This window comes from Zingiber officinale, unplaced genomic scaffold (assembly GCF_018446385.1).
Source record: "Zingiber officinale cultivar Zhangliang unplaced genomic scaffold, Zo_v1.1 ctg100, whole genome shotgun sequence".
NCBI classification, from domain to species: Eukaryota; Viridiplantae; Streptophyta; class Magnoliopsida; order Zingiberales; family Zingiberaceae; genus Zingiber; species Zingiber officinale.
The window spans coordinates 99,099-108,867 of record NW_024589804.1 but is presented as its reverse complement, the minus strand read 5'-3'; the positions used below and the strand labels follow the sequence as shown (position 1 = coordinate 108,867).

At 41.4% G+C, this 9,769-nt stretch overlaps 1 pseudogene; it reads left to right on the top strand.

The window, feature by feature from the left end:
- Nucleotides 1-1,041: 1,041 nt before the first annotated feature.
- Nucleotides 1,042-8,971, top strand: LOC122035729 (annotated as a pseudogene).
- Nucleotides 8,972-9,769: the final 798 nt, after the last annotated feature.

Sequence of the window (9,769 nt, the reverse complement as noted above, 5' to 3'; positions counted from 1 at the left end):
CAGTGACCACCAAATGTGGTACTTCGTTCAAACAGTTACTGGGCCCTGCTTCTATCTAGAAAAGCATTTGGACGCAGGATAAGTGTGTCGGCTAAACAGTTCGAGTTTAATGATCCACTATTTCCTCTTGTTGAATGATTTTATTTTTCTTGTTTGGCTTGCCGCAAGTTACTGGTTCCAGCTCAATGCATCTGCTGAAGGTTTCTCTTAATTTAATCAGTTAGCTTTGTTAAATTCTGTGCACAAACTCCAAAGCGATCATCGCCTCTTGAGTTTTGCGCCAACAAATTCTGTGAATTCCCTCGATTTGGATGCTTAATCGTCATCTACTATCATCAGGTGCAGTCATGCCTGGTTAATAAAAAAGAGACATCTGCATTCTCCCTAATCGCACCCTGTGATTTCTATTTTTCTTCGATTAAGTTTTGTAACTGGGATAAAAATCAAATCTTTGAGTGCATTATGTTTTGGAGCATACGGGAATCCAATAAAGACACTGTCTTTTTTACTCCTGAACTGGATTCCTTCTGGGGTCTGATAGCTCGGGAGGATGCCCTCTGCTGCCTCACGATGGTCTCAGAGAGAAAGACAGTTGATGCCAAATCGCGATGTAGTCCTTCGCTTTTGCCCACAAAGTGGCGATTGCGATCTTGTGAGCACTCGCTTCTTTCTCTCCTAGATGTTCTTTTACTTTTTATGCAAAATTTTCAGCAATTTTTTTAGTCTTTAAAGTTTCCAGTATGCTCATTGATGCTTATCTGTGAGTTCGTTCTTATCTCAGTATCTGCTCTGAATTGCCAGAATAGCTTCGACAAGTTGGGTTCCTCCTAGTTTTTTATTTCACCTTGAAGATTAAGCTTTGTGAGTACAGTTATTCTCGTCAATCATCGTTTTTAGGGTTTATCTCTTCTCTGTTTGTCTATTTGATCTAGTTTTTCCCTCCTTCAGTTCTGGATGCAGAATGGATTGGGGATCATGGTTCAAAACCCTTTCTTTATCTCTCCTTCTCGTCTTCTTTTCCGTGACCTTGGCAATAACTGACCCGGCGACTGTGCCATTCTCGAGGAGTTCCACAAAGGATTGAGCAATGCAGAGCTCCTCAGATGGCCAGCAAACAACCAAGATCCTTGTGGCAGTCCGCGCTGGGACAATGTCTACTGCTACAACTCAAGGGTCACTCAGATCCAGACTAAGAATCTTGGTTTGGCCGGCACTCTCCTATCGGATTTCCACAAGCTATCCATGTTGGAAAGCATCGGCCTCCAAGGGAACAATCTAACCGGGCCTTTGCCTTCTTTTGCAGGCTGCTTATCTCGACAACAACCAATTTACTACCATTCCATCAGACTTTTTTGTTGGACTTGATAGCTTGCAGGTTCTAGCTTTGGACAAGAACCCCTTGAATCAGAACACTGGGTGGATGCTGCCCGCCGGATTTGGGAAATTCAGCTCAATTGGTAAACTTATCTGCAATGCAGTGTAACCTCATCGATCCACTGCCAGATTTCTTAGGCAATTTGCATTCTCTTTCTATGCTGAAGTTGTCTTACAACAATCTAACCAGAGAGGTTCCGGTGAACTATACTGGCTTGCCTTTGCAGATTCTGTGGTTAAACAATCAAGAGGGAGGCCTGACAGGCTCGCCTGAAGTTTTTACTTCAATGACTATGCTGAAGGATGTTTGGCTCCATGGAAATCAATTCACAGGGCGCATCCCCAATTCGATTAGTTCCTTGACTTCCTTGACATGGTTGTGGCTCAACGATAGCCAGCTCGTAGGACTTGTTCCTGTTAAATTAACAAGTTTACTGAAACTCCAATCTCTGCACTTCGATGATAATTATTTCATGGGGCCAATTCCTAAGGTCAGCTTCAGTGATTTCACATATTCTTATAATTCATTTTGCCAGTCCACACCTGGTGTTCCTTGCCCACCATCAGTTGGAGCTCTTTTGGATTTCCTTGATGCAGTTGACTACCCACTAAGCCTTGCGAATTCTTGGAACGGAAATGATTCTTTTGTTGGTACATGGATCGGAGTATCCTGCACTCATGGCAACACATCTGTTATTAATCTGCCGAACAATCATCTGAATGGCACCATCTGTCCCTCTCTTGCAAACTTAAACTCTCTTATTCAAATTTTGCTTGGGAGAAACAATCTCAGTGGCACAATCCCTGAGGACCTGACGAGCTTAAAGTTTCTGAAACTACTGAATCTTGCTTCAAATAATATCTCTCCTCCAGTTCCACAGTTTCCGAACAGTGTGGAAGTGATTCTTAATGGTAATTCATTGTTGAACAATGGCAGTTCTTCTTCATCTTATTATATCAGTGGCCTATCAAACCAGCCTAGCTCATCATCAAACTTATCATCAAGCATTACAAGTCCAACTTCAACTTCCAGCACTAACGTCGTTGTCATTACAATTCCAGTTATAGTTGTGGTGTCAGTTTTGTTACTAGGCATTTCGTTTCTTCTGCGATGGAAGAAGGGGAAGAACCCCTTTTCTGTACCAAGCTTCATTGTTGTTCATCCCCAAAACTCTTCTGATCCAGATAATTTTGTTAAGATGACAGTTGAAAATAATTCCAACAGAACTGCTGTTAGTTTGCTTCATAGTATAAACTACTTGGCAGATACACATGTGATTGAATTGGGGAACTTAATAATTGTTGACGAGTGGCTCATATTTGGATGAAGGGATGTCATGGAAGAAAAATCTGTTAAGATTTTTCGTAATAAAATTCTGTTAAGATTTTATATAACAGAATTTTGTTATGTTTTTCATAACAAATTCTGTTACGTTTTTACCGGGTCTGGGGGTTTAGCAGTATTTATAGGGATCATTGTAAACCCATTGTAGATCAGAAAACACAAGAATCATTAGATGTGATTCTCTTGTGTAGAAGAGAATTCTAATAAAGCTTCGACCGTTTTGTGGAGTAGGCAAGTCGCCGAACCACGGTAACTCTTTTTCTTTCTCTTCTTCTTCTCCTTCCTGGTGTTTGTTCTCTTTTGTGCGTCTTTGTCTTGTTGTTCCGCACGATCTCTTTTCTCTCTTCCTCTTCTTCCGCTGTTCAGAAAGGTTGAGAGGTATTGCCCCCTTCTTTGCACAACAATTGGTATCAGAGCTCCAGGTTTTTGGCAGATTTCTTCAACATGTCGGGGACGACTTCTGCGAAGTTTGATATGGTGAAGTTTGACGGAACCGGAAACTTTGGATTATGGCAGAGAAGGGTCAAGGACTTGTTGGTGCAACAAGGCATGGCGAAGGCGCTAGGAGAAAGAAAATCGGAAAGCATGGAGAAATCAGATTGGGAAGAACTTCAGGCGAAGGCAGTAGCAACAATCAGACTTTGTCTTACGGATGACGTGATGTACCATGTCATGGACGAGGAGTCACCGGTGATAGTTTGGCAAAAGCTGGAAAGCCGGTACATGTCAAAATCATTGACAAACAAGCTGTATCTCAAGCAGAAATTATTCGGGCTGAAGATGACAGAAGGAACCGATCTGAGCCAACACATCAACGTATTCAACCAGATTGTAAGTGATCTGAAGCGGATTGATGTGAAGATCGAAGACGAAGACAAGGCGCTGATGTTGTTGAATTCTCTACCTTCATCTCCTACGTACGAGAATTTGGTTACTACTTTGATGTGGGGTAAGGAAACTCTCAAATTGGAGGAGATCACAAGTGCGTTGCTAGGTTTTCACCAAAGGAAGAAAACAAGCGATGAAATTTCTCAAGGAGAAGGACTTGTGGTAAATAGCAACCAAGAGCGTGGTAGGAGCAAATCTCGACATGGATATGACAACAACAACAAGACTCGTTCTAAGTCGAGAAGGAAGAAGGTGATCACGTGCTACAAATGTGGAGGTAAAGGTCATATCAAGAAAAATTATCCAGAGATAAAGAAATATGTTGCAGAGAACAAAAGTAGTTCGGCAAAGTCTGCAAACATAGTTGAAGAAGAAAATTCAGAAAGCGGTGATGGAGATATGCTATCAGTTATGTCAAGTTCGGAGCAGCTAACGGATGCATGGATTTTAGACTCTGCATGTTCATATCACATGACTCCAAACAAGGATTGGTTTGACACCTATAGGGCAGTGGATTCTGGTTCAGTGTTGATGGGAAACGATGCATCATGCAAGGTTATCGGCATAGGGAATGTCAGAATCAAGATGTTTGATGGTGTGATCAGAACTTTATGTGATGTCAGATATATACCAGAGCTAAGGAAGAACTTGATCTCACTAGGCACACTGGATGGTATTGGTTGTAATTACAAATCAGTGAGCGGGGTGATGAAAGTCAGCAAGGGAGCTCTGACGGTAATGAAAGGACAAAAGGTAGCAGGAAACATCTACAAGTTGATAGGGACTACAATTGTAGGTGGAGTCGCCTCGGTGGAGTCTGAATCAGATAGTACTGTCTTGTGGCATATGCGGCTAGGGCATATGGGTGAACGTGGGATGCTAGAACTTCACAAGAGAGATTTCTTGAAGGGTGTCAAACGTGCAAGCTTGAATTACGCAAATTCCGTGTTCTTGGGAAACAGAGCAAAGTACAATTTAAGATGGCAACAAACAAGACGGAGGGGATTCTAGACTACGTACATACGGATCTCCGGGACCGCCAGTGTAGCATCACGTGGAGGGCACTTGTATTTTGTGAGTTTTATTGATGATTTCTCACGAAAGGTATGGGTATACTTTATGCATCACAAGTCGAAACTTTTCAAAGTTTAAATTGTGGAAAAGTGAGTAAAAACCGAATCGGAAGGAAGATCAAATGCCTTAGGTCAGATAATGGGATCGAGTACACGAATTTTGTGAGCGACATGGGATAATGAGGCACTTCTCGGTTCGCAGGACACCTCAGCAGAATGGGGTAGCGGAAAGGTGCAACAGGACAATCATTGAGAAGGCAAGATGTCTCAGGCTGAATGCAGGGCTTGCAAAGAATTTCTGGGCGGAAGCAATTAATATGGCATGTTATCTCATTAATAGATCACCAAGGGCAGCACTAGAAGGCAAAGTATCAGAGGAAGTATGGACAGGGAATCAAGTAGATTACTCTCATCTTCGAGTTTTTGGATGTCCAGCCTATATGCATATATCTAGTGAGGAAAGATCAAAGCTGGATGCAAAGTCAAAGCAATGCATTTTTCTGGGCTATCAGAAAGGAGTTAAAGGCTTCAAACTTTGGGATCCTAAGGCAAACAAGGTGGTGATCAGCAGAGATGTGGTGTTTGACGAGAAAGCTATGTTACAACGTACTCAGGAAGAAGGAAAGGAAACACCACAAAGCAACAAAGAGAAAGATATTGTGCAAGTGGAGCTAGAGACTCATGACTTCGATGATTCTAGCTCAGAGTACATGGAGCATCGCACTATAGCTAGTGGTAGAACGAGACGAGTCGTAAAACCACCCACTAGATACGGATTCGAAAACTCGGTATCTTATGCACTTACCACTAGTAGCGGAGACCCTACATCTTTTCAGGAGGCAATACATAGCTCTGAGAAGGACAGGTGGACGGGTGCTATGGCAGAGGAGATGGAGTCGTTGCATAAAAACCAAACGTGGGATCTAGTGGAACTTCCTGAAGGAGAGAAAGCTATAGGGTGCAAGTGGATATTCAAGAAGAAAGAAGCAATGTCAGAGGGAGAAGAAGTGAAGTTTAAGGCTCGGTTGGTAGCAAAGGGGTATTCACAAAGAAAGGGGATTGACTATGAAGAAATTTTCTCTCCAGTGGTAAGACATACGTCAATTAGAGCGGTATTGGCTTTGGTGGCACATTACGATTTGTATTTGGAGCAAATGGATGTGAAGACGACATTTCTTCATGGAAATTTGGAGGAGCAGATTTTTATGTCACAACCTGAGGGATTTAGTCAGTCCAGACAAGAGCAGTTGGTTTGTAAGTTGAAGAAATCGCTCTATGGACTGAAACAATCTCCTAGGCAATGGTACAAACGTTTTGATTCATACATGATTCAAAACGGATATAGGAGATGCGAGTATGACTGCTGCATATATGTGAAGGGCCTTGAAGATGAATCACTGATTTTCTTACTACTATACGTAGATGACATGCTCATTGTTGCGAAGAAGATGAGAGAGGTTGACAAATTGAAGAGGCTACTGAGCAAGGAATTTGACATGAAAGATTTGGGAGAGGCCAAGAAGATTCTTGGGATGGAGATTCACAGGAATAGAGTTGCAGGGAGATTATGGTTGTCTCAACGTAGCTATGTGGAGAAGGTGTTGGATAGGTTCAACAAGAAGAATGCAAAGTCGGTGAGCACACCCCTGGCGCATCACTTCAAGTTATCCAGTACACAGTGTCCAAAGACGGATGACGAGATCCAAGAGATGTCAAAGGTTCCTTATGCCAGTGCAGTTGGTTGTCTGATGTATGCCATGGTTTGCACGAGACCAGATTTGGCGCAAGCAGTTAGTATGGTAAGCAAGTTTCTCTCAAATCCTGGTCGACCACATTGGGATGCAGTGAAATGGATTTTCAGATACTTGAGAAATACAACTAATTATGGCATCATGTTCAGTAGACAACCGGAAGATCCTTTAGTTGCTGGGTACGTAGATGCAGACTATGCAGGAGATTTAGATAACAGGAGGTCTACTACAGGATTCGTATTCACTGTGGCAGGAGGACCTATTTGTTGGAAATCTATGATACAATCTATTGTTGCATTGTCTACTACGGAATCCGAGTACATGGCAGCAGCTGAAGCAGCGAAGGAAGCTTTATGGCTTACAGGGTTGGGTGTTCAGCAAGGTGGAGTCAAGTTGTTATGCGATAGTCAGAGTGCTATCTATTTGGCGAAGAATCAGGTGTATCATGCGAGAACCAAATACATTGATGTGAGGTTTCACAAGATCAGAGAGTTGATTGCTTCCGGGGAAATTCAACTTGAGAAGGTTCACACTGCAGACAATGCTGCAGATATGCTGACAAAGCCGGTGACCACAGAGAAGTTTAAGCATTGCTTGAACTTGATCTATATCTCTAGATGCTAGAGGAAGGAAGCCCAGACCCAGAGATCCAGATGGAGTTTTGTCCAGATATTCGTATTCTTCGAAGGGGTGAATATTCGCCAAGGTGGAGATTGTTGACGAGTGACTCATATTTGGATGAAGGGATGTCATGGAAGAAAAATCTGTTAAGATTTTTCGTAATAAAATTCTGTTAAGATTTTATATAACAGAATTTTGTTATGTTTTTCATAACAAATTCTGTTACGTTTTTACCGGGTCTGGGGGTTTAGCAGTATTTATAGGGATCATTGTAAACCCATTGTAGATCAGAAAACACAAGAATCATTAGATGTGATTCTCTTGTGTAGAAGAGAATTCTAATAAAGCTTCGGCCGTTTTGTGGAGTAGGCAAGTCGCCGAACCACGGTAACTCTTTTTCTTTCTCTTCTTCTTCTCCTTCCTGGTGTTTGCTCTCTTTTGTGCGTCTTTGTCTTGTTGTTCCGCACGATCTCTTTTCTCTCTTCCTCTTCTTCCGCGGTTCAGAAAGGTTGAGAGGTATTGCCCCCTTCTTTGCACAACAATAATATCAATTCAGATTCTTCGTACTGCGACACAAAACTTTGCACCAGAGAATGTGCTTGGCCGGGGAGGATTTGTAGTAGTCTACAGGGGAGAGTTGCGTGATGGAACAATGGTAGCAGTTAAGAGAATGCAATCAGTTGTACTAAATAACAAAGTCTTGGAGGAGTTCCAAGCAGAAATAGCTGTTCTCTCAAAGGTGAGACACCGCAATTTGGTGTCTAGATTGGGCTTCTCTGTGGAGGGCAGTGAGAGACGTCTAGTGTATGAGTATATGCCTCAGGGGCTTTGAGCAAGCATCTTTTTGAATGGAAAGATCTCGAAGTGGAACCCTTGTCTTGGAAGAAGAGGCTTAACATTGCTTTGGATGTTGCAAGAGGAATTGAGTATCTTCATTACTTTGCTAGCCAGTGCTTCATCCACAGAGATCTTAAATCATCCAATATACTACTTGGCGATGACTACAGAGCAAAAATTTCTGATTTTGGACTCGCAAAACTTGCTCCTGATGGAAATAATTCTTTGGCAAGTAAACTTGCCGGAACTTTTGGGTTCTTAGCACCAGAATATGCTGGTAAAGTGCTTCTGTTCCATAACTCTCTTTTTGTTTGTTCTTTATCACATCTAAAGAGAAATGAAACAACAAATTTCTCATCAAATTTTGATTTTCTATCTGTTCAATGCTCGAGGTGGTATGGTAATACTCCTCCTTGATTATATCTTATGGAGGCATGCTTGCTTCATATGTAAGAACTATATCATTTTACATTGATAATATTAGTATCTCATATTTTTTGAATCCTGATTCTAACAACTGACATGGATCACTTAGATCGCATGTCAAAACCATGTGGATGTAGTTGTTGTTTAGATAAGTATAACCTTTTCTGTGTTTATCTAAACATAATCATTGTTTGGATAAATAACTATTTGTGATTTGTTTAAATAAACACTAATCATTTAGTGCATGTAGTTTCCTCGATCTTTATGCAAATTATTCCTAATGCTACTCTTTCTGACTTGAATACTAACTAAAACCATATGTTCACGATATCACGATGTGATACACATTTTTACTGTAACTCATCACTGATGCAAAATCTTTCTACACTGGATCAGTTGCTGGGAAGAAAACAACGAAGGTTGATGTCTCTCACTTCTGCAGATGCCCGGTGAATAATTTATCATTCAGTACATTTTTTCCCTCATATTTTTCAATGTTTGTAAATAAGTCATCTTAGAGAATTTCTTTACAATCATGACGAGGTAGTGGCTGGATCAATGATCATTTCCTTTGCTTGTGAGCTGAGTTTCTTTACTTTTGTTATCATAACTTTGCTCCCAAGTTCGTGTGAATATAAAGAGCTGATGTGTTCATGTTCCTGGTCGATCAGTTTGATTTCTGAGTGCCCGTTTGACATTATTCTTGCAAATTTGACTTTGGCTTCATTCTCTGGCCTACTTAATGACTTTAACACCAAGCATCACTAACCCCACAAGAAGGTGCAGATTAAATGATTCAGTACTCGGTGGACCATTTCATCATGAGCTTCAAACTTAAAAGTTTTGTGAGAATATTTTCAGAGGACGAGATCTTGTTTTATGGATAAAATGGCCAGATTTGGTAGCCACACAAATGTCTGCAGATGTTCCACCTGCCAACTTTTAAACCTGTCTTTGCTATCTGAGTCAGCATAATACTGAAAGCACAACAAAACATACAAAAATAAACCACGAGTGATTCTTATAGAAGAATATTGACAAAAATGATTTGTCTTAATCATTTATTTGGCAACATGTCAAGAAAAATGACAGGACATTTCAATGGCTTAGTGTTTCAGATGGATGCCACAGCAAAATCAGCACAGTCGTGGCTTTTTTGTAAGATGCTTGACCGTTGCTTCAAGCGAAGGCGAGTGAAAATAAAATCTCTTAAAAATAATTTTATTAAAATTTAATCTAGCAAAAAATAAGAGACTCAATAGTAAGTCACTATAGACGTTGCCCGTTTATCCCCCGCCACTCCCAACCGCTGAGGTTTGACCTCGCGCCGCCCCGCGCAACTGACGACGCGCGTTCAACCTGCTGGAGAAGAACTCTACGGTTCCCGCCACGAGTCAGGGTGTCGCACGTTCCACGAGTTTGGGACGGTTAAAAGACTTAAGGGATGGGCCCTC